This window comes from Equus caballus, chromosome 22 (genome assembly GCF_041296265.1).
Source record: "Equus caballus isolate H_3958 breed thoroughbred chromosome 22, TB-T2T, whole genome shotgun sequence".
Lineage (NCBI taxonomy): Eukaryota > Metazoa > Chordata > Mammalia > Perissodactyla > Equidae > Equus > Equus caballus.
Genome location: NC_091705.1, coordinates 19,730,647 through 19,755,809, shown reverse-complemented (window position 1 = coordinate 19,755,809; position 25,163 = coordinate 19,730,647). Strand labels below are relative to the sequence as shown.

At 37.6% G+C, this 25,163-nt stretch overlaps 1 protein-coding gene across 4 annotated transcripts in view; it reads right to left on the bottom strand.

Moving 5' to 3' along the window:
• RNF24 (ring finger protein 24) overlaps nucleotides 1–25,163 on the bottom strand; it is a 72,598-nt gene that overhangs the window by 46,644 nt on the left and 791 nt on the right. Inside the window, exon 1 of one of the 4 annotated variants that reach the window (XM_070247768.1) lies at nucleotides 4,975–5,016. The exons of 2 other annotated variants lie outside the window; for them this stretch is intronic. The gene's annotated coding sequence lies outside the window, so the exon portion shown is untranslated. Of the gene's footprint in view, nucleotides 1–4,974; nucleotides 5,017–25,163 lie in introns of those variants that run through there. One more of the 4 variants, XM_003363897.5, reaches the window with a different exon arrangement.

The window sequence follows — 25,163 nt, the reverse complement described above, 5'->3', positions numbered from 1 at the left end:
AAAGAAATCTACACCCAGGCACATCCTAGTCAAACTTCTTAAAAACTAAAGACAAGGGAAAAAAAATCTTGAAAGCAATAAGAGACAAATGTATAGTACCTTAGGGGAAAAACAATTTGAAAGAGAGCAGATTTCTCATCAGAAATGACAGTGGCTATATTAACATCAAAAAAATATTAATATCAGACAAAGGAGAAATAGTCTAGTTCACCATTATACTTGGAGATTTCAATAGCCTCTCTCAACCATTGATGGAACAACTAGATAGAAAATTAGGAGCATAAAGAAAAACTCAGCAACACATTAACCAATAGATTGTAACCAAAATTTACGGAACACTCTACCTAATAAAATCAGAATACATTCTTTCAAGTGCCCATGGCACATATAACAAGATAGACCATATCCTAGATCATAAAACAAACCTCAACAAATTTCTAAAAATTGAAGTTATATAGAATATGTTCCCACACACAACGGAATCAAGCTAGAAATCAATAACAGAAAGGTAACAGGAAAATCTCCAAATACTTTAAAACTAATCAACACACTTCTAAATAATGCATGAATCAAAAAGAGGTCTTAAGGGAAATTAAAAAAACACAGTAAATTGATTGAAAATGTAAATGCAACATATCAACATTTGGGGGCTATAGGTAAAGCAGTGCCCAGAGGGAAATTCATAGCACTAAAATGAATACATTAGAAAAGGAGAATCTCAAATCAATAATCTAAGCTCCTACATCAAGAATCTAGCAAAAGAGTAAAATGAACCCAAGTTAAGCAAAAAGAAGGAAATAATAAAGAGAAGAAATCAATGAAATTGAAAACAGGGAAACAATAGAGAAAACCAACAAAACAAAAAGCTAGCTTTGTTCTTTGAAAAGATTGATAAAATTGACAAACATCTAGCAAGAATGATAAGAGAGGACACAAATTACCAATATCAAGAATTAAACAAGAGATATCACTACAGATGCTGCAGACATCAAAAGGATAATAAGGATATACACACATAAATTTAGCAACAGAAATAAAATAGACGAATTCCTCAAAAAACAGAAACTATCACCAACTCTCCCAATATACAGTAGTCCCCCCTTATCCATGGAGGATACATTCCAAGACCCCTGGTGGATGCTTAAAAACATCCACACATGGATAGTACCAAACCCTATATACACTATGCGTTTTCATATATACGTATTGAGGCGTGACAGCAAAACTAGCATGAATTTCCTTCTCCTTCTTCACAATTTCACAGATAGAAGATCCATTTTTACCACAGATCTTAGCAACCTCAGCACACAATTTTTTTCTTTCCTTAAGTGGAGAACTTTCACCTTTTCACTTACAGGAAGGACTTTATGGCTTCTCTTTGGCATATCTGAACTGCCGGCATCACTACTCATGCACTTTGGGGCCAATATTAAGTAACATAAGGGTTACTTGAACACAAGCACTGTGCTACCAAGACAGTAGATCTAATAATCGAGATGGCTATTAAGTGACTAACAGGAGGGTAGTGTGGACAGTGTGGATATGCTGGACAAAGCAATGATTCATATCTCAAGTAGGATGGAGCAGGGCAGTGCAAGGTTTCATCATGCTAATCAGAACAGCATGCAATTTAAAACTTATGAATTGTTCATTTCTGGAATTTTCCATTTAATATCTTTGGACCCTGTTTGACTGCAGGTAACTGAAACCACAGAAAGCAAAACCATGGTTAAGGGGGACTACTATACTACCCTGATAGCCAGACCAGTTAAGGACGGTGTCTCATGAACATTGACACAAAAATTCTTAACAAAATATCAGCAAGTAGAATTCAACAACTTATAAAAGGAATTTTACACTATGACCAAGTGAGGTTTATACTAGGGATGCAAAGTAGGTTTCATATTCAAAAAAATCAATGTAATCCACTGTCTTAAATGGCTAAAGAAGAAACTAACAAATGATCATATCAACTGATTCAAAATAAAGCATTTGACAAAATTCAACACCCATTCATTATAAAAACTCCTAGAAATACAGGAATAGAAGGGAACTTCATAAATTTGATAAACATCCTCAACTTGATAAAAAGCATCTACAAAAAAATAAACAAATAAATCAAACAACAAATATGTGTGTTAAAATGTAGCGAGCCACAAATGGGATGTATTAACTTTTGTCATTAGGAAGGGGGAAAACAAAGCAAAGAAAGATAATTTCAGTAAAATCTAGAAAGGAAAAAAGGGCGAGGATAGTCATAAGAAAGCAAATGAAAGAAATGTAAAATAAAATGGTAGGAACAAGATTTAAAGTTAATTTAAGAAAAATGAACGTCTTAAATCCCCCAATTTAAAGAGACTCTGGGGCCAGCCCCATGGCCGAGTGGTTAGGTTCGCGCACTCCGCTTTGGCGGCCCAGGGTTTCGCCGGTTTGGATCCTGGGCGCAGACATGGCACCGCTCATCAAGCCATGCTGAGGCGGCATCCCACATGCCACAACAAGAAGGACCTACAACTAGAATAGACAACCATGTACTGGTGGGCTTTGGGGAGAAGAAGAAGAAAAAAGAAAGATTGGCAACAGATGTTACCTCAGGTACCAATCTTTAAAAAAAAAGAGAGAGAGACTCTAAGACTACATAAAACAATAATCAGCTATATGCTGTTTATAAGAAAACATTTAAAATGACTCTGAGAAATTTTTAAATGAGGGTGACAATAAGAAAATGGACAAAAATATAGAGGGCAAATATTATCAAAGAGAAAGTAGGAGTGCCAGTTTCAAAACAGGTAGAAATGAAGGAAAAAAAAAGTTATATAGAACAATGATGTTTTATAGTGATTAAAAAAATTAGAGATATATATTACCAAATAAGATATAACAGATATGAAACTTTACTTAATATAACATTAAAATACAGAAGCAAAGTTTATTAGAAACATAGAATCTGGTAAAAACATAACCATGGTGGGAGCCTAATATACCTCTCTTAGAATTTAACAGATCAGTAGTTGAAAAAAAGAGAGAGAGAATATAAACAGTACCATTAACAAATAATAAATATATGTTTAGAACTTTGTATCTTACAGAGAAAACATTCTTTTCAAACGAATCTGGAATATCTACTTTTAGATATACTGATTGTTTATTATGTCATAAAGAACATTCAAAAGAGTAGAAATAGACCATGTTCTGTGACCATAATGCAACAAAATTAACTCAACAGTAAGACGATAAAAGAAAACTACCCACAACTGGAAGGACCTGCAGCTAAGATATGCAACTGTGTACGGGGGTAGGGGGGCGTTTGGGGAGACAAAGCAGGAAAAAAAAAAAAAAAGACTGGCATCAGTTGTTAGCCCAGGTGCCAATCCTTGAAAAAAAAAAAAAAAGATTGGCAGCAGTTGTTAGCCCAGGTGCCAATCTTTAAAAAAAATAAAATTAAATTAAAAAAAGGACAACTAACTACTTGGAAATTCAACAAATAATCTTTGAAATGACTTAGATCCAGGAGGTAGCCAAAACAAATCACAGAACACTTACAAATTAATCACTTTGGTGGGAAAAAGCCTTGTACTGAGAGAAAAATTAATAATCTTCAATACTTGTATTATCAATGTAAAAAGAATTATGAAAATAAATGAACAGAAGAATTCACTTTAGAAGTCGGGAAAATAATGAATCAAACAAAATAAACCATAAGAAGGAATTAATAAAGGTCAAACAAAAATAGAGGAATTAAAACAAACAAGGGGCCAGCCCCGTGACCGAGTGGTTAATTTCGCATGCTCTACTTCGGCGGCCCAGGGTTTCACCAGTTCGAATCCTGGGCGCGGACATGGCACCACTCATCAAGCCAGGCTGAGGCGGCATCCCACATGCCACAACTAGAAGGACCCACAACTAAAAATACACAACTATGTACTGGGGGGCTTTGGGAGAAAAAATGAAAAAATAATAAAATCTTAAAAAAAAAAATCCAGAAAAGAAATGATATCAACCAACCAACCTACCAAGAAAATACTAAGAATGAGATAAAAAAATATTGATAGGCCAAGGTTAAAACAGAAAAATCTATAAGAGAATTCACTTAAACCTAGATTAAATGTATGATTTTATAGGAATATAAATAACAAAAACTGGCTCTAGAAGAAATCCTAAAAATATGGAACTCTGTCTTCAAAAAAAGGCCTCAGACCCTGATGGCAATGGAGATGGAACTCCATCTAAACTTGTACAGATAATTTCTCTGCTTTATAAACTGATCCAGAGTATAGACCAAAAAAAAAAAAGATGGAAAGCATCCGAACTCATTTAAAAGGTAACCATAGTTCTAAAACCAAAACCAAAACTACACAGCAGAGTTCACAAACTCAAGGCCTACGGGCTGAATTCGGCCTTGTGAATATGTTTTGCTTGCCCTATACAAAGTTTTAAAAATTGAGAGAACAGTTTAAATTTGAGAGATTCAACATAAAACTTGCAATTTCCAGCTTTATATGGAAAAAGATCAGAAGATCTGATAACTCTGAGCTTCATTCTTGCATGGCAACAATAGCCTGAGAGGGCTTGGGGCCTCCAAGCTGCCATGTTGCTGTACAAATGGGACGAGAGCAAGGGACAGTCTTACAGACTAGTGTGAGTGCACCTCTGGACCTAGGTCAGCATGCTTTCATTTGTCACAATTTCTGTCACCCCCACCACTCCCAAACTCTGAACCAAATGTCGGTGGTCACTTATTGTTGTGCTCATGCTGTTATTTTTCTCAAAGAAGATAAACATTTTTACCTCTATCAAAAAATCAAAATAAGAGAAAATGAGGATTGCATGATTTTGTTTTCTACCCAGCATACGCAAATGATTCAATTTCCTGCCTTGGCCCTGTTGGCACTGAGTTTGTGCCCCTGCTTTATGGCTTCTATCTTTGATTTCCCCACACCAAATTACAGAAATACTTATATTCTTAATACTTACATGGTTTTGCATCTTAAATTTAAATGTTTAATCCATCTTGAATCTGTGGCATGGAAAAAAGACCTAAAGTTATTTTTCAAGTGGTTAGTCATTTCTTCCAATAAGATTCATAAAATTCTTTCTCCACTGTCTAAAAATTGCACCTGTTTCAGAGTCACTTTTTACATATGCCTGGGTCTGTTTCTGGATTTTGTAGTCTATTCCTTTTTTTCCGTCTATGATGACCCACATCAGCGCTCAAAGTTTTATTTTAATACAACTTTAGCATACCAACAATTCATACACAATAGAGCGATATTTCCATCATTATTCTTCCTTTTTAATATTTTCAAGGCTATTCTTAGACAATCTTTTTTCAGATGAAGTTAAAAAAATCCTGTTGGGAAGGTGACTGAAAGCATATTAAATTTATAGCTTATTTTAGGGAGAATGGGTCTTTATATCGAGGCACATGATATGTCTTTCATTTATTCTAATCTTATTTTATGCCTCTCCGTAGATTTGTATAACTTTATTCATATAGGTTTTATAATTTTCCTTAATTTATTCCCAGTTAGTATATATATTTTTGTTGTTATTATGAAGGAGATCTTTTTTTTTCATTATATTTTCTAAGCTGGTTATTCCTGGCATAGAGAAAAGCTACTGCTTTTTGTATATTTATTTTGGAGCCTAACCTGGGAAAAATTTTTAGGGCAGGTGCAACTAACTGTCTGCATAAAAATAAATCTAAATAAAGCATCCATAGAACACTCAGCTCTGAGCAGTGAGCACTCCAACAAAACCTAGCTGCGAGATATACACCAAGGCAACTAAACATAGTGACTTTCTATATGAGCTTTTTACTTATATATCACCTAAAATAATTATGAAAAATACATATCACCAAACATAACTTTTGTTTTGGACCAGCTGATCTCTAGCTTATCTTTGTGACAACAAAATAGCAAATTGGCAAGTTATCTCTTAAGACCCCGCCCAAATAGGACTGTGCCCAAACACAGTCCATGCTTTAGAGGATACAATCTTTTTGTTTTCTAACATAATCAAAGATAGTCTCAAGAACAAACTATAAATACGAGAAAACCAGGATACACCCCTGTTCACTCGGACCAATTAAAGAAGAGATGATTCCCGCAGACCTGTGACTGAGGTTCAGCTGCTGAGCCACAGTGTAGCCTCACTGGACTGGCCAGTACCTGGCCCTACTGAAATAACCTGAGCCTAAGAGCGTTACATGGCAGGTTCTATGTCTGTATTAACAGTCAGAGGTAGATGTGGAGTCTCTGCAGCTAGGCCCGTAGCTGACAGCTCTGCACAATGTGAGGCCAATGAAACCGCAAACACATCTATTATTAGTTGGACTTGGTAGATTTCACTACTATAAAGAATACATGAATTTGCTTGAATATGCATAAACTATCCCCAGAAGGATATCCAAGAAATTGATAACATGAGCTGCTTTTGGTGAGTGGATGAGGACCCTAGAGAGGACAGTCTTTTCATTATATATGAATATATCCTTTTGTATCTTTTGAATTTAAAGTAAAAAATCAGTAATGTATTTGACCAATATTTGTCTACATCCGCACATAAAACCTGGTAGAGACAATGGTACTAAAGGATGTAAAAGGAGGATGTGTTAGTAGATGTCTGTCTGTAGAGAAGCACAGACTATATGTATAGAATTAAGCACGCATTTCCTGCCGTATCCAGAGCGCATCAGTGAATGTCAAACACTTAGATCCCCCACAAAGCATCCCTATGCCAGGGAAGAATACTTCAAGTTTAGCAGAGAAACTCTTCTTAAAACCACTTATATTTCTTTCTTCTAACTCTAAATCCACCGAAGTTATATACTGATTTTAATTCTGTTTTCCCCAAGCGACTTACCAACTCATGCCTAGTCAACGTTCAAGTTCACCTGAAAACTCTATTTCTCATAACCAATCTATAAATTGGCAATCTTGTGAGCTTTGGTCAGCAAGCTTTTCCTAGGCCCCGGTTATCCCTGAGAAAGGTAAGGTTGCATTTCTGTACGTGTAGAGATCCCGACCCCCAAATGCAGCACCTTGGGTAGAGATCCTACACTGAGATGTTTTGTGCCTGTACCTAAGCTGCCACTCCTGGCTAATACCACTACCTCACTTCCTTCAAAGTGCTCCAGTCTCTACCACCTAGATTTCAGAAGTTTCCTCTGCATTCCCAGTCTTTTATAATCTTCTCTGGTACTTAACTACCGGAAATTCTTTTAAGATATCAGGGTTCAAAAATCTTTTATCTTCAAAAGGCAGATAGCCTTTTGAAAAATAAATCAACAATAAAAGTTGTAACTCCTTGGAAATGCACAGGGTATCAGACAGAAATCAACACATCTTGTTTAATGGAGTAGTCATGAAAGATTAATTTGTTTTTAAATTAAAGGACTTGAGTTTTGTTCAGTTTACAGACAGGGTAACTTAACTAAATTCAAGTATACAAAAGGTTATTAGAAGACACTAAATTTCCTTTGCATATGAACCCCCTTTCCTAAATTGTAGCACACAATTAAGTTAAGTTGTTGAGCTGACTCTAATTCAAACCCTGAACCCCTGGGAAGGTGCAGTCTCTAGACCTTGTTAAATTACTGTGGGAGAAGTGGCAAGAGGGCCCTCTATAAACCTCGATAGGTTACCTCCTATTCTTGAGGGTTCTGCATTGAGCACATTAATTACAGGACTCTGCTGGTGAATTCTCAATTACCAGAAAAAGTACCTGTTTTTCAGGACTCCTAAAAGAGCTCAGAATTCCTGAAGAGGAAAGATTAGAAGGCATAAGTTGCAGGTACTAAAACTGAAACAAGGAAGTTTAGTAAACCACAAGCACTTCTAAAGAGGTAAAACGCGAACAGGCTAACAAATGAAAAATAGAAGATTCTGTTGTTGTACTGCCTTTAAAATGAGAGAAAACAATGTCTCTGTGGTTTAGAAATTCATCAGCCAGGAAATGGGGGTAAATCAGAGGCCTCCACGGCAGTTAAAGTGGGCTCCACGAAAGATGCCAGGCATTAAGTGCAGACTCAAGCTTAGCCACTTCCCAAACCAGGACTGTAGGCAAGTCTCATTTTCCTCGTGTGTAAAATGAGTACAGTTACAACATCTGTCTCTGGGGGGGTATGCCTGGCATATAGTCAGTGCTTGTCATCATCAAGGTCTCTTTTCGTTCTTTGGTGTGAGGTTGGCATTGGGGTTGGTGTCCGAATTTTCCTGAGTCAGGCATAATTTGGGCCTGGGCCACATCTCCTTGGGACACTCTGGTTCAGATTCAAATCTCTGAGCCTGGGCCACAAGTGGACTCCTTTCTGAAGTGAGTCAGAGTAAGGAATTTTAGGAAACGGGCATTAGTTTAGCTACATTTCTTCAACAACAACTTCCAGACGGCTAATCGGTGTAACTCAAAAGCCTATCAGCTTTTGGATCTTAATTTTGTAGGAGAAGAATTATAAAGCCATAAAACAGCATCTAAGATGCTTATGACTAACTCAGCAAACCTCAAATAGTTATGAATCCAGCAAAGTGTGCAGGCTGCCTGGTAGTTTGACACTGGTGATAATTATCTTAAATTTCTACGTATTATAGTCCTAAGAAAGGCCTCAAAGTCCCTCCTTTGTCTACTGGGATCACCTTGTTCTTTTAAGAAAGATATGGGGGGGCCGGCCCGGTGGCAGAGCGGTTAAGTCGCATGTTCCGCTTTGGCGTCCCAGGGTTCACCAGTTCGGATCCCGGGTGCAGACATGGCACCGCTTGGCCAGCCATGCTGTGGTAGGCATCTCACATATAAAGTAGAGGAAGATGGGCACGGATGTTAGCTCAGGGCCAGTCTTCCTCAGCAAAAAGAGGAGGATTGGCAGCAGAGGTTAGCTCAGAGCTACTCTTCCTCAAAAAAAAAAAAAAAAGATATGGGAAGACTTCATCCTTAAGATGATTTCAGGCAGACAATGGAACAGCTGAGACAGTGGCACAGATAAAACGTTATTTCAATATTCTGGAGAGTGAGTCTGGTTCTGCTAGTTTTGTGTTTTCAAAAATTCTGAAAAGGTCATAATCACTCCAGAACAGTGAATAATTCACCTCTAAATAGGTTTTTAAGAGTCGAGGCTTGCCACATCACTAGCCCTGGAAGCTCTTTCCTGTATAAAAACATTTTACAAGACCACTACTAAGCTTCATTACGCAAAGCACTATTATTTTGATTTTATAGATGAATATATTAAAGACTATAAAAACCTGTGATTTTTTTCCCCCCTTCAAGATGAGAAATGAGAGATGGGTGGTTCAGGTCAGATGAAGCCTTACAAAGTCTATGTTCCAGTAAAGTCACTACATCTAGGATTGGGTCTATTCTCTGCTTGATCAGTTTTCCCAGGGGCTACTGGGCTTAGTGGGAAAAATTCACACTAACTAAGCTCCCAAGAAGCTGCCTCATAAATCACAATATCAAGTCATGAATTCAAACCAGGAAATATATCTAGTAGTTCTCCCTTGGAAGATCCCATGCATTAACCCAATTACACAAAAGAGAATGACATATTCTTAAGAGATGTTTCCATTACAATGTCAGCTCTTCTCTTCTAAAACGACATTTCCATTTAGAGAACCAATATCAGCTACCAGAAACACAGAACCCTCCTTCTTTAGAGGAAGAGATATAATGGCAAGTGCCTCTTGGTGCTCCTTTTATTTTATTTTTTTTAAAGATTGGCACCTGAGCTAACATCTGTTGCCAATCTTCTTTCTTTTTTCTTCTTCTTCTCCCCAAAGCCCTCCCAATACATAGTTGTATATTCTAGTTGTAGGTCCCTCTGGCTCTATGTGGGACGCTGCCTCAGCATGGCCTGATGAACAGTGCCATGTCCACGCCTAGGATCCAAACCCGTGAAACCCTGGGCTGCCAAAACGGAGCACAAGAACTTAACCACTTGGCCACGGGGCCGCCCCTTGGTGTTCCCTTTTGTTTATCATTAACCAGGTTGTAGTAGAGACTCCCCACCCCCCAGTATCATTTTTCCCTCTCTTCCACTATAATTAGAATTTTTAGCTGGGCACATGGCCACACTTCCCAGCTTTCCTCGCACCTGTGCGTGACCACATGTCTCAGTTCTGGCCAGTGCCATGGATGCACATGGAAGTATCCAGGAATCATGCTTAACAGAGCACCAAAGGTGCCCTCTTCCTCCTGCTTCATCCCCTTCTCCATCCTGGTCCCTATAATGTGTATTCCAACATCCTGCTCAATAAGGATATGGTTTACACCCAAGAGGTGGGTAGAGTGCTAAGAGGGAAAAGGGGATAATTGGTAAAAGGTCCATAATGCCATAAAGCTCCATACCAGACCTGTGCCAACTTTTACATGAGTGAGAAATTTTAATCTTGTTTTAAATGACTTCTTGTTTTGGGTTTTCTATCACTAACAGGTGAACCCATCTAGCTAATATACAGAAGTCCTAGGGGAGTACTATTTTAAATCATTTTGTATTAACAGAGCATTTGGAATATCAGAACATGGATCTTAATTCTAGTTCATAAAAATATGATTTTTGCTAATACTATACATATGTTAGCCTTCCGTCATGACACCACATTAGGTAACTGCCTAGAACCAGGGAATCCAACATTACAATGCAATCTTCTTAATGTGATGTAGGAAATAGTCTGGGACCATCAGTAATACATTTACCAATTACCTTCACAGGACCATAGAGTTAAAAACTGTCAGTACTAATTAAGTATCACAGTCTCATTGCCCCACTTTACAGACAAAGAACCTGAGACACAGAAAGGCTGAGTTTTTCAAAGTCAAAAGGCTGGCTTTTTTTTTTTTTTTTAACTACATCCACAAATTTGGGGGTAATATGCTCTGAGGACTGTACTTCTATGTATCCTGTTTCCAACAACTTACTTATACTAATAATCATTGGTTATCCCCAAATAAAATACCTAGCATTTAACTCATCAAGCTCACATAAAAATAAAAAATGTAGAATGTGACAGACCTTAGCATGTAACATGTAGCATGCAACCACAGGCATTATATAGTATGTCTGAGTTACACAGAACACTCAGCAGGAAAATAAGTTATAAAAGGAAAATAGCAAATAAAAATGACAGTGGTGCAACAGTTTTAGTTACAGTAGTCCCAGAGAGTTACATGTTGTTATTATCTCTATTGAAAGATATACCAACAGTCATGACATTATTCATGTACACAAATTCAGCTAAAAAGAATGATGGGACATGAATCTTTTTCCACATTGTATACTGGAACACCATTCTTTGGTTTGTAGCTATCGTAACTGTTTATAGGGCTTTTCCCATCATTTGTGAATGGCAACCAGTCATGGGACACCAGTTAACTTTCTTTATTAAAAAAAAAAAGTAACTTCATCTCTTCTTCCTACAGGATAGGTCAGTGTGCCTCTAAGAATCTTAATTTAACAAAAAGAGAACGTGGATAGACTGTGAAAATATTATGTTAGGTAAACGAAGCCAGTCACAAAGGACCACATATTATATGATCCCATTTACATGAAAGGCCTAGCATAAGGAAATCTATTGAAACAGAAGGAGTAGATTAGTGAAGACTTACAACAGGGAGGGGGGCAGCAGGACTGGGGAGTATTGGCTAGGAGAGCAGGGTTTCTTTTTGGGATAATGATAAGGAAAATGTTCTAAAATTGATGTGGTAATGGATGCACAACTCTGTGAATATACCAAAAGCCATTGCATCTTACACTTTAAATGAGTAAACTATACGGGATATAAATTATGTCTCAACAAAGCTGTTTTAAAAAAAAAGGAGGGGCTGGTCCCATGGCTCAGTGGTTAAGTTCGCGCGCTCCGCTGCAGGCGGCCCAGTGTTTCGTTGGTTCGAATCCTGGGGGCGGGCATGGCACTGCTCATCAAACCACGCTGAGGCAGCGTCCCACATGCCACAACTAGAAGGACCTACAACGAAGAATATACAACTATGTACCGGGGGGCTTTGGGGAGAAAAAGGAAGAAAATCTTAAAAAAAAAAAAAAGGAAAAAAAGAACTGACTTAAGACAACCATCAGCAATGATATATCCAGAATTTCCTAAAAATTTAAGAAAGAATGTAGTGCCGTTAAGTAGTCACAATTTTCCACATGATCTAACCACCATTGGAATGGAACCTCTAACCAGTCACAGCTTGGCAGCTAGGCTAAGTTGGCAGCATAACTGGTCTCATATTTATGAAAAGGAGAAAACTGAGATGTAGCAGAGACTGTTTGTCTTTGTGTTCACTCTTTCCATTGTCCCATCTCTTGCCCAACAACAACAACCACTAGGAGAGCACTTTATTAAAGGAAATAAACTACACTCATAATTAACTCTGAAGTTATTCAATCATAATAAATTCAATAACTCTGAAGCATTCCATTATAATTACTCCCATTTGAGGCTAAGGGAAGTAGTGATTCACCAAGGCCACACAGTTAACAAATAGTAGGGCCAGAACTTAAATTCTACATGCTTTTCATTACATCACCCTACTTCTTTTTTCCCTTTATGAAAATAAACTTGTAACTTACTGTGCAAAATATATGCTTGAGTTTTTAAGAGTTGGAAGTTAGTCTGAACAGAATCTAAATGCAGGCTCCACTGATTTTGTTGCATTTGTGGTTAGTCATCGTAGCCTGAAGAAAGCACTGAAATTCCTCATGAGGAGCCAGTTTTCTTTAGCTTTATGGGAACTTTCAAGCCAGATCATATGCAAAATGTCAGAAGAAGAATATTAAAATTACATCCTCATGTGGAGAAAAAGGAACCCTCATACACTGTTGGTGGGAATGCAAACTGGTACAGCCACTATGGAAAACAGTATGGAGATTTCTCAAAAAGTTAAAAATAGAAATACCCTATGACCCAGCCATCCCATTACTGGGTATCTATCCTAAGAACCTGATATCAGAAATCTCAAGAGTCTGTTGCACCCCTATGTTCATCGCAGCATTATTTACAATAGCCAAGACGTGGAACCAGCCTACATGCCCAGAAACTGATTGGTTGGATAAAGAAGATGTGGTATATATACACAATGGAATACTACTCAGCCACAAAAAAAGACAAAATTGGCCCATTCACAACAACGTGGATGGACCTCGAGGGTATTATGTTAAGCGAAATAAGCCAGTCAGAGAAAGACGAACTCTATATGACTCCACTCATAGGTGGAAGTTAGTATATTGATAAGGAGATCTGATCGGTGGTTACCAGGGAAAAGGGGGATGGGGGGAGGGCACAGAGGGGGAGGTGGTGTACCCACAACATGACTAACAAAAATGTACAACTGAAATCTCACAAGGTTGTAATCTATCATAACATCAATAAAAAAAAAAAATTACATCCTCAGACTTAATAAATTCAGAGGTGAACTATACCGGAACTTCATTAAATGTAGTGGAATTATGCAACAAGAGTTTCTTACCACAAGATATGGGATTTCCATAAATACAGACCGAACAATACCTGGCACTTAAAAGATACTCCAATAAATATTTATTGACATGAATAAAGGTAAGACGGTAAATCCAAGCAGCATACTAGAAGAAATAACAGAAATATTCCTAAAAAAAAGACAAAACCACCCTTGTTTCTGACAGAAGATGAAAAGAGAATGTACAAGCTTTGTGGCCTCCAAAGAGCAGAGCGTCAACCCCACTAATCTCTCTGCTCCACCACTTTCTAGCCCACACAGCACTTAACAAACAAGGAAACAGGACAAAAACTGCACAATGGAGCCAAACCCAGGGGCTTCTGGCTGTGTTAAAAGAGAGTGGAGGCAATACAGTTGAAACACAATTCCTAGAGGCTCCTTTGAAAAAAGATGTACTTTCTATCTTCATCCGAATAGTCAAATCAACCCTACTACTTAGCACCTAGTGTAATGACTTGCACACAGGAGGTGTTTTACAAGCAGCTCTTTAATTCAACAGATAGGAAAATGTAATTTTCAGCACTAAAACCATTTTAGAGTCCCGATGAGAAATAATTAGCTTTTATGCTTAGCTCAAATGACTAAAAATAAGTCTACTGATCTTATCTATGGTCTTTTGAGGCATCTCTTTATAATGGCATTCGTTATCTTTCAGAAAAAGACCCAAGTATCAGTATTTTAAAATAAACAGCATAAGCATAGCAAGAGTTTGCCTAAGGAGAAATCACACTGGCACATACTTTTAATGGCATTCTCAAATAATATGATTAGAGGCTTTCCAGAGATGGTCACTAAGCTAAGAACACCCATCTGTTCAATTTTCATTTGATATCCAAGTCTACTTTCCCCAGAATACACAAGTTCAGAAAATAAAAAAAAACAAACCGCCTCAAGGTAAGATGGAGCAGGACACATAAATAAAGCTTTATTCAGCATGACTTTATTCAGTCATGAATAAAACGTGAAGACACAAAGTTAAACAAGAGGTATTATGAAAAACAATGATCAAAGGATTCTCTCCCATAAAGTACAATTTAAATAAAAAGAATGACATTCAATAAAGAATTCTCCCTGCCTTTAAAGATATTAAACAATTCTATAACACATAACCTTGATTTCTTTAGACTACACACAATTTCATGAAAACAATGACGATACTTTAGGGACACACACACACGCTTAGCCCAGTCTATGAAGGATGAACAGATTAGTCATTCAAGGGCTGGGCCAAACTGACTCCAGAAATCCCCCAATTTTTTAACCCTAATCTAGTGCTCTTTCCTCTCCACTGCCTGATTCTAGTCTATAAAAGGCTTTTATATATCTCCATCTTTAACCTTCAGGGCAATTGGAGTACCCATTTCAATTGTAAAGGAAAAGCAATCATTCACATTTTGCTGTAGTACTCAGAATTTCACTGTAACACTCATTAAAACAAAAGATTAACTCAATTCAATTTATTCTAACTCAAACTCATTATCTTTTATCAAGAACACAATAGTATAAAATTACTTGGCAGTCTCTCATACAAAACGTATCTCAGGGTAACCCCAAACAGCTCTAGCTGATGAGGTAAAGGTCTTCTTTACAGAATTCCTGCTAATAAATGTAGAAGAGATGACAGAATAAGAAAATCACCAGTTTGCCACAATGGATGAAATAAATGATACTGACATGACCATCAGTGGGATCTTTCAGCATCACTAGAAGTGAAGTAGCTAGACACAACAGGCCTCTGGATGTAATGCAACATTAAACACCTCCTAAGCATTCTTGCCAAAAAATTTAAATCTGGTTTTAATTGAGCCTCCAGAGCTAACTTCTGTTCGTAGGATATACAGGGAACAGAGCAACAAACTGACACTACAATGAAGCAAACAGACAAATCCCAAATGAAAGAAATTCCACAGGACAACTGACCCGGTTCCTGTAACTAGTTCATGACATACAGAAAAAGGAGGGGAGAGAGGGAGGGAGGAAGAACTGCCCTAGATCAAAACAGACACGAGAGACAAAATGACCAAATGTGATCCGTGGACTGTGAAGCTCAGTGCGAACAAATCATCCCAAAAAAAGATATTCTTCAGACAATTGGGGTCTAGCTATTAGATGATACCAAGGAGTAACTGTTAATCTTATTAGGTGTGAGAATGGCATTTTGGTTCTATTAAAAAAATCCTAATTTTCAGAGATGCATACAGAAGTGTATTCGAGTATATATACAGAAATGCCTGGGATTTGCTTTAAAATACCTTAGCAAAGAAAGGTGAAAGAAAAAAGGATAAATGAAACAAACGTGGCAAAATCTTGCTAATAGTGGAATCTGAATTTTGGGCATATGGCAGTATGTTGTACTTTTGAGTGCATTTACAGTTTTTTTTTTTTAAAAGATTTTATTTTTTTCCTTTTTCTCCTCAAAGCCCCCCGGTACACAGTTGTATATTCTTCGTTGTGGGTCCTTCTAGCTGTGGCATGTGGGACGCTGCCTCAGCGTGGTTTGATGAGCAGTGCCATGTCCGCGCCCAGGATTCGAACCAATGAAACTGGGCTGCCTGCAGCGGAGCACGCGAACTTAACCACTCGGCCACAGGGCCAGCCGCTACAGATTTTTATAATTAAAAAATTATGAAGAAAAACCTCAAGCAGAGAAGCCTGAAAAAAGCAATGTAAATCTATTAAGCAAAATTATCTCGGGTGGAAAATAAATAGATCAATGAAAAAAATTAACATGGCAGTTGGTTACTTAGAAACCAAATTAGTTATATGGAAAATATCGATTTTCTACTGTATCATATTGTCAGTGCTATAGACTGAATGTTTGTGCCCCCCTCCAATTCATGTACTGAAACCTAACCCCTACTGCAGTGGTATTTGAAGGCGATTAGATCATGAGGGTGAAACCCTCGTGAAGGGATTAGTGCCTTTATAAAAGAGGCCCCAGACAGCTCTCTCACCTCTTCTGCCATATGAAGATATAACAAAAAGACACAGCAAAAAGTACTGTCTATGTACCAGGAAGTGGGACCTCACCAGACACCTAATCTGCTGGTGCCTTATCTTGGACTTCCCAGCTTCTAGAACTGTGAGAAATTTCTGTTGTTTATAAGACACCCAGGCTATGGCATTTTGTTATAGCAACCTGAACAGACTAAGACAGTCAGACAGCTATGTAATATATCGTTTTATTCCTGAAGTAGGTTATTCCACTGAAAAACCACAGTAGAGAACAAGCAGTTTCATAGAATACATTAAAAAAAAATTTAGGAATGCAGTTGTCCATTTCTTCCCCTCAGAACTGTGTCACGCTTTTATATAATTCTGGAGTTCTAAAAGGACAGTGGCAGTGAACTGAAATAGAGGAAACTGAGACACAGAAAACAGAAGTCACAGCTGCATTTTGAACTGAATACTGTTTTTCTTGTTGTGTAATCATCTGATTACTTTCCTAAGAACCCAGGACCTACTTCATATCCCATCTGAAATAGTATTTTAACTTTTAGTATGCAACATTTGCAACTTATTCCACAGACAGGACTGATTAAGGTTCTTTGGAACTCCATTTTCAAATTATCTTCCAAGTAGTTCAAAGTAAACCAAACAGAAAATCAATAAGCTTCCAGAAACATCTTCAAAGCTTAAAGCAACATTTCATTTCTAATAGAGCAGTGGTTCTTAACCTTTTTTTTAAGGGTTATGGACTCCTCTGAAAATCCTTCAATAGAAAAAAAAAACCAAAAAGAAACGTATTTTTTTTCAAAGGGTTTATCATAGCTCTGAAGGCCCCAGTTAGAAACGCTTGTAATACAGTGTTCTCACAGACAAGCAATGCTAAACAAAGTACAAATTCATCAATTCAACACTAAGGGCCTCTCATGAATTGGCTTGGATTTTTCAGCCTCATTCTTCACTATTTGTCTAAGCACCACACTTTAGTCTAACGCATTAGTTACGGTTCCCTGAAGAAGCCTCCCTATCTTTGTTCTTGCGACTTTCACTATGCACATTCCAGGCTATCCCGACCATCTGGTAAGTCTATCTATCCTTCATGATCCGTCACAAGCAATAAAATTGCCATGAAACCTTCCTTGATTCTCTAAGCCTTCCTCTGAACTTTAGTCTCTGTCCTTCTATACTTCTAATACCTTTCCCCATTTGTATCATGGTCTACTGAATACTCATCTAATCTGGGATTCTGTGTGACACAGCAGTCGAAAATTATCACCAAAGAAGTTCTTACCCCATGTAGTTGGCTGACTGGTGGTCCCCCAAAAGATTATGTCCATGTGAATATGTGACCTTATTTGGAAAAAGGGTCTTTGCAGATGTAATTAAGTTAAGGATATGGAGATGAGATCATTTTGGATAACCCAGGTAGACCCTAAATCCAGTGACAGCGTCTTAAAGACAGAGAAAGAGGAGAAGGCCATGTGAAGACAGAAGCAGAGACTGGAGTTATGCAGTCACAAGCCAAAGAATGTGTGGAGCCACCAGAAGCTAGAAGAAGCAAGGAAGGATTCTCTCCTAGAGTCTTTGGAGGGAGTGCAGCAGCCCTGGACACTTTGATTTCAGACTTCTGGCCTCCAGAGAGAATGAATTTCTGTTCTTTTAAGCCACCAATTTTGCAGTAATTTGTTATGCCGACCCTAGGAAACTATACAGCCCCTTTGTCCCATTCCAATTCTACCAAGTCACTTTTACTTACTGCAGTAGTTCTGCAACAGTTAATTCAAGAGCATCACCAGAAGAGAGAAAAAACGTGGATGCTTCCAAAATCTCTCCAGCTATTATTCTGCAAAGGTCTCTGAATTTCCTTTATCAATAGTCTTCCAAAAGTGCCAGTACAGGATAGCATCTGAATAGTAAAGGGCTGTATTCTTGTGAAAGTTGACAACATCAATTGTGACATGTGGTAGGTTGGAGGATGAAGGCCTAGGTTCTAAACCTGGTCCTTGAACTTGTGAACCTAAACAAGTTACCGTGACCTTTTATCATCCATAAAAAACCCTTTGGGATTGCTGTAAGGAGCAAATAAGCAATGCAAATAAAGCCACTGGCATAAAAGGTTTTTAGTACAGGTTAGCTAAGTGAAAGATGATTTTCTGGGTACGATATTGCTGCTGGCTATTTGATATACTGTTCTATGATTTAAAAAAAAAAAAACTTTCTCCAAAAAAAAAAAACCACCTGATCAAAAAATGGGCAGAGGATATGAACAGACATTTTTCCAAAGAAGCTATACAGATGGCCAACTGGCACATGAAAAGATGTTCAACATCACTAATCATCAGAGAAATGCAAATCAAAACTACACTAAGATATCAACTTACATCCATTTAATCACCAAGACGAAAAATAACGTGTTAGAGAGGTTGTGGAGAAAAGGAAACCCTCATACACTGCTAGTGGGAATGCAAACTGGTGCAGCCACTATGGAAAACAGTATGGAGATTTCTCAAAAAACTAAAAACAGAAATATCATATGATCCAACTATCCCACTACTGGGTATCTATTCAAAGAACTTGAAATCAGGCCGGCCCAGTGGCACAGTGGTTAAGTTTGCGCGATCTGCTCTGGCAGCCCAGGGCTCACCAGTTTGGATCCTGGGCATGGAGTCACACACCACTTTATCAAGTTATGCTGTGGCAGGCATCCCACATATAAAACGGAGGAAGGCGGGCACAGATGTTAACTCAGGGCCAATCTTCCTCAGCAAAAAGGAGGATTGGCAGTGGATGTTGGCTCACGGCTAATCTTCCTCAAAAAAAAAAGAACTTGAAATCAACAATTCAAAGAGACTTATGCACCCCTATCTTCACTGCAGCGTTATTCACAATAGCCAAGATGCGGAAGCAACCCAAGTGCCCATCAACTGATGAATGGATAAAGAAGATGTGATATATATATATACAATGGAATACTACTCACCCATAAAAAAAGACAAAATCATCCCATTTGCAACAACATGGATGGACCTTGAGGGTACTATGTTAAGTGAAATAAGCCAGACAGAGAAAGACAGACACCATACGATTTCACTCCTATGTGGAAGATAAACAAACATACGGAAAAAGAGAATAGTTCAGTGGTTACTATGGCTAGTGGTGGGCACAAAGGATGAAGGGGAGCACTTATAAGGTGATGGACAAATAATAATGTACAATTAAAAAAAAACAAACAAACCTTTCTCACTACCACAAAAATTCTTTCTGGTCTGTTTTCAGGGACAATCAGTGAGTAAAAACTTTTACTTAATTATAGCCAAGCATGAGATTTCCAACATATTTCCAAAGAAGTTTTGCAATTTCTTTTGTGCCAAATGAGAAGAATGAAAGCCTACACCTTTGATTTCCTTTCCCACCCATTTCCCATAAACTATATTAGCTCATACTTTGGTGTTTCATTATTGGCCAAACTTTTCCTTTTAGTCCAAGATAAAGAGCCTATTTGGATACGATACCTAGATTCTTTTTCAAGTTTATATCACCAAGCATAATTCTTCATGCTCAGAGTTGGAAGAGAGGAATAAAGAGATACAGGTAGTCTATAATTTTTTGATTTGCCTAGATGAACTTAACAAACACAGGTAATGTAGTACCATTCAATCTCCAAATTTGAAAAAAAAATTTTTAAGGTAACAAAGCATACTGATAGACTGTGAAGTTATTAATTTTGAGAATTCAATAAACAGCCCTCAAATGAAATGAATGCTCATTATACCTGCAGTGTCATATTTGCACTTCTTTTGTTCTCAATTAAATTATTGTGACATTATGTTTACTAAAGAAAGAACTGTATCCGATACAAACACCTGTCTAGTTAGGAAACCATGCATAATAGACAAAATGAGACAGAATTTATGACAATACACATAATTAACCTTCTAGAGAAGGCTATAGTTTATACAGAGGCAAGCTTTATGACAAGATGAAAACTTTTCCTAATCCAAATGAGAAAACTTTAGAAGAAAATGACAACAAAAAGAACAGGCAAACTTCACTTTAAGGAAAGTCAATAAATGAAAGCTGGTACTTTGAAAGCAGGTAAACTGAAAGTTACTTACAATATAAAAACATTTACTATAGTACTTTAGTAGTAAGCAACTCTAATACACCTTACAGCATTGAATCCATAAAAATTCAAGTTGCACTACACTTTTGCAGAGCAAATTCACAACTTAATGTGAGGTTCACTTGTAATGCTATCTAAAAAGTAGCTTCCTTGCCACTCAGGTTTGCTCCAACTCCCTGGAGCAGCATGAAGCATCTCTGGTGTTAGACTGTCCCTAGGGCAGATGGAGGGCCCAGGCTGGCTTTCCCAGGAATGGCCAACCAAAAGTAAGGCCACTGGCCAGCTACTTCAGGGCCAGCTGGCATGTAACAAAGCGTCTGGTTCCTACCTCCAGAGCAGACAAGGCTCAGCCAGCTGGCTTTCAACGGACTGCACTAGTTGGAGTGCTCGCAATTCTTTTCAAACCATCTGGCATTCTTTTTGAACCTTAAATTTACCCAACACCACACTCTGATGTCTGAAATGCCTGGATAATTGGAGGAGTCCCCACTGCCTACCTAGATAAGAAAAGAAAGAGGCAGAGTAACTGCTAAGTCAGTTACTTCAAGAAACAATTTCTAAAATTAAAAATTGCTCGCAATTTTAGCTTACATATTATCTACCTTAAAATCTTAGCTATTTCCATGATTATTAAGCAAAGTTTCAAAATAAAAACGAAGACAAATATAAGGGAGGGGGCTAAAACAGACAATTTATCACGTAGAAAAGTTGTAAGAATCCCTTAAGGCTGGCAGGATATGACTCTTCCTACTCTGAACTTCTATAGGACCTGTCTTTATCCATCACGTGGCCCTCAGAGTGGACTTTGTATTGCGACATATACTTATCTTCCCAGCTAGCTAGTAAGTGAAAAAACTGTACCTTATAGATACTTAAAAAAGAAAAAAATCTATCGATGATATACTGGGTGTTTTAAAAGTTCATTTCCAGAAACAAGAAAAGTTAATGTGGAATAACATGAAGAAGGAACCTCATCTCTGGACCAGCCAAATAAACAAAGAACAGGACTTGGCTTCAAATAAAAATATTTCATCAAGTGATCAAAATGATTTATCAAATGACCAAACTGCTGGTAAGTGCTATAGGGTGCTCAGCTGTCATTTTACCTATCTATCACATGTGATAATCTGGGGAATAGAGAGGCAAGGGATCAGAAAAATACATAAAACTAAAAACAGCTGAGTCACATTTACAGCCAATATACTCTAGGAGACATGAGTGCTCGAAACAAAAATATTACAGGGCCCAAGTCAAATCAAATATTAGAAATTGAAGAAGCTATACAAATAATAACTATAATCATTTTTCATTGTGTTTGCCCTCATGCCAAGTACTGAGTTTAGCATTTTACTTGTTTTCTCATTTGACCCATGCAACAAAAATATGAGGTGGGTACTATTCTTATTTCCATCTTGCAGATGAGGAAACAGAGAGGTTAGGAAACCTGCCCAAGGTGACATGGCAAAAAGTGAAAGAACTAAAATTCAACTCTAAGCAGTCTGACTCCAGAATCCAGGTCTGAGACTTCTGATGTTAAATTATACTTATGAAAAAATGTAATGCAATGTAATGAAGGGAAAAATTCAATTGTTAACATAATTTTCATAATTTTTCCAACTCTTAAGTGTAGCAAAAAGTGGTGAATAGGGGGCCAGCTCTGTGGCCGAGTGGTTAAGTCTTCGCTCTCCACTTCAGTGGCCCAGGGTTTCCCTGGTTCAGATCCTGGGTGCGGATCTAGCACCATTCATCAAGCCATGCTGAGGCAGCATCCCATATAACAGAGCCAGAAGGAGCTACAACTAGAATATACAACTACGCACAGGGGGCTTTGAGGAGAAGAATTAAAAAAAAGAAGATTGGCAACAGATATTACCTCAGGTGCCAATCTTAAAAAAAAAAGTGGTGAATAATTTAAAAAAAAAATGAAAATTGATTTTTTTCTTAGAAATTTTTAAAAAGCAAGTGCTATTCTACCAGGTTAAAAATGTCAGTTGTGTCTTTTTTTGCCTAAATATTGAGTAGATACTTGTCCCAGTTGCTGTCCTAGGAACATAGTGGTAAACAAAACAGATGGGGGTCCTTGCCTTCCTGGAGCTGACCTTCCAGTCTGGGCAAGAGACAAAAAAAAAAATCAGTCAACAACAGAATTTCAGAAAGTGATACATATTACAGAGGAGGTAGGGACAAAATGCACACTTCTCTTTTGAGACATTTAACCATGAAGGTAAAGGGAAGAGGATGGATGGGAGGTTAGAGAAAAGTCGTTTGTTGTAATTTTTTATTCTGTTTTTAAAGATGAGCAATATCAGAGCATGTGTGTACATGAGACATGGATGGGGACCTGGAGAGTTGCTAATGATGCAAGAGAGAGGTCACAAATGCAGGAGTCAAGCCTCGGACAGGTAAATACCAGATGGAACCGCTAAGAGTTGAAAGTGGTTGAACCATATGAAACTGCTGATTTTTGACTACTCCCCAATCTGAAAAATGGCAATTTCATATAGTTTAAGCTAATACATTATAATAACATTACTTTATTACTGATTTTAGAATAAACTGCCATTTGAAACAGAAAACAATTATTGACAGAAAATGCTCAATAGAAAAAAAAATTCTACTTTTTGTTATTAGACATTGTTGGGAGGATAATGTATCCCAGTTTTGGGTAACAAAGCGTCACCATACAGGTTATTACCATCACTAAATGCTAACAGTAGTAGTATTTCTAACAAATATAAAGAATATATTTACCACTAAAACAGCATTTAACATGATTTAATCTATTTTGATGATATAAACATTACTTTAGAATTTTTCTTCAATCATCATACTAATGCTAAACTATGAGTTGGTAAAGATTTTGATTAACAGCAAGCTGAATAACAAGGCCAGGATGTTTTCAGGTTCCCTTGTTGACTCAAACAATAGCTAAGTCACTCTTGCAAAATTAAAGTTCCACAATACTGCAGTACTATGCAAGCCTATTTCAGTGATAATTCCGGTTATATTACTTTGTTTATTTAAGACTTCCCCTTATGGGTTAAGGGGGTTCCTAAAACACCATCTTATGCATGCAGTTTTAAGTTTTGGGGGTTGCTTCAATATTAGCGACACTAGTTAACAAAGTTAAGAAGCCCTGGCCTTTAAGTTAACTTATTTTGAGTTAAATTCATTGATATTAAAAATTTATTTAAATTCTACATCATAAAGGCAAAACTTCTCCAAACTGAAAACTCAACTTTCACTAATTTTACCTTTTACAAAAAAAAATTTTGACCATGCTAACATCAGGTAAGAATTCTATCAAGAATAATGGATCCTGATCCAACCAATGGAAAATTTCCCCTTCAAATTAAAAGCAAATGTTTTTAACAGAGGGAATATACATAAACAGATGCTGTGGAAGACTGCTTAGTTTAGATTTCATTTTTCACTGAAAACAACCAGGAATTAAAATACATGTAATTAAAAAATAATCTTAAACAGACTCTTAAAACTGAACAAATTCAATTAGTATTCTCATCATCCAATAAGCTGCTCTTAATTTTTTTACCACCCCTATTTTGAATCAAAAGATCATAATGAAAATATGTTTTGGAGGTGTGTTTCTTACAAGCAAGTTTAGCTAATTCCCCATCACTCTATGAAATTATAAGGGTAAAAAAGAAACTGAAAACGCAACCAAGAGTCTTCTAAAATTATAAAATCTGGTTTTAAAAAGAGAAAAAGGTCCAAACAAAATAGCAAGGAGTAGCTGGTGCTATTACAATTGCCTCTTTTTGATTCGTCTACATCCACTCTAACTCTTCACAACTTTACCAAGACAACAAAGTCAGGCAGTCAGTCCACCAACCAACCAGCCAAGTCTGTGGGAACCTGCAGAGCTTCCTTCTCTCTTTGGAGATGAGGACAATGATAAAAGGTGTTCTGTTTTCCAGTAGTCCTGTAAGAGGAGCCATTGAGCTGGGCTGCACAACCAGACAACAGAACACAGGAAAATGCAGATCAAAGCAAAGGCGCATGCCAGGGTTATAGGCAATAAACCCCTTTGCCAAAGCATTAAGAAAAAAAAGGCAAGGAGGTGGAGAGAACCTGCTGGACCACCTTCTTATTAACACAGGGAGGCAGGAAGAAACACAACCTGCCTGTACTGAGGAGCTGAGAAAACAGTGCCCTAGATACACAGGAGTTTTCTACAGCCGGGTATATGCGTAGACATATTATTAACTAAACCCAGAAAGCAGTGTCCTATATGTACTGGAGTATTCCCATACACATATATCTAAGTACTCTATTACCATTAACTAACCCAAAAAGCAAAGTGTTCTAAATATACAGATCTATGAGAATATTCATTTTCAATTAACAAGACACACTGGGTTTACAGTGAGAAACAAAAAATACTGTTTGAAAGAACGCCAGAGACAGAACTGGGTGAAGGTCTGATGAAGTAACCTGTCTTTTTCCCTGTTAACCTTTCCAATGATCTCCGATTCTCTCATTTCATAGGACGGACACACACACACCCCATTGGGTCTCCGGAAACAAAGGAGGGTCCTGAATTCTCCGGCCTGCGGAGGCACACACGCCTCCCACCCACAGCCAGGAGGCCACCACCTGACTT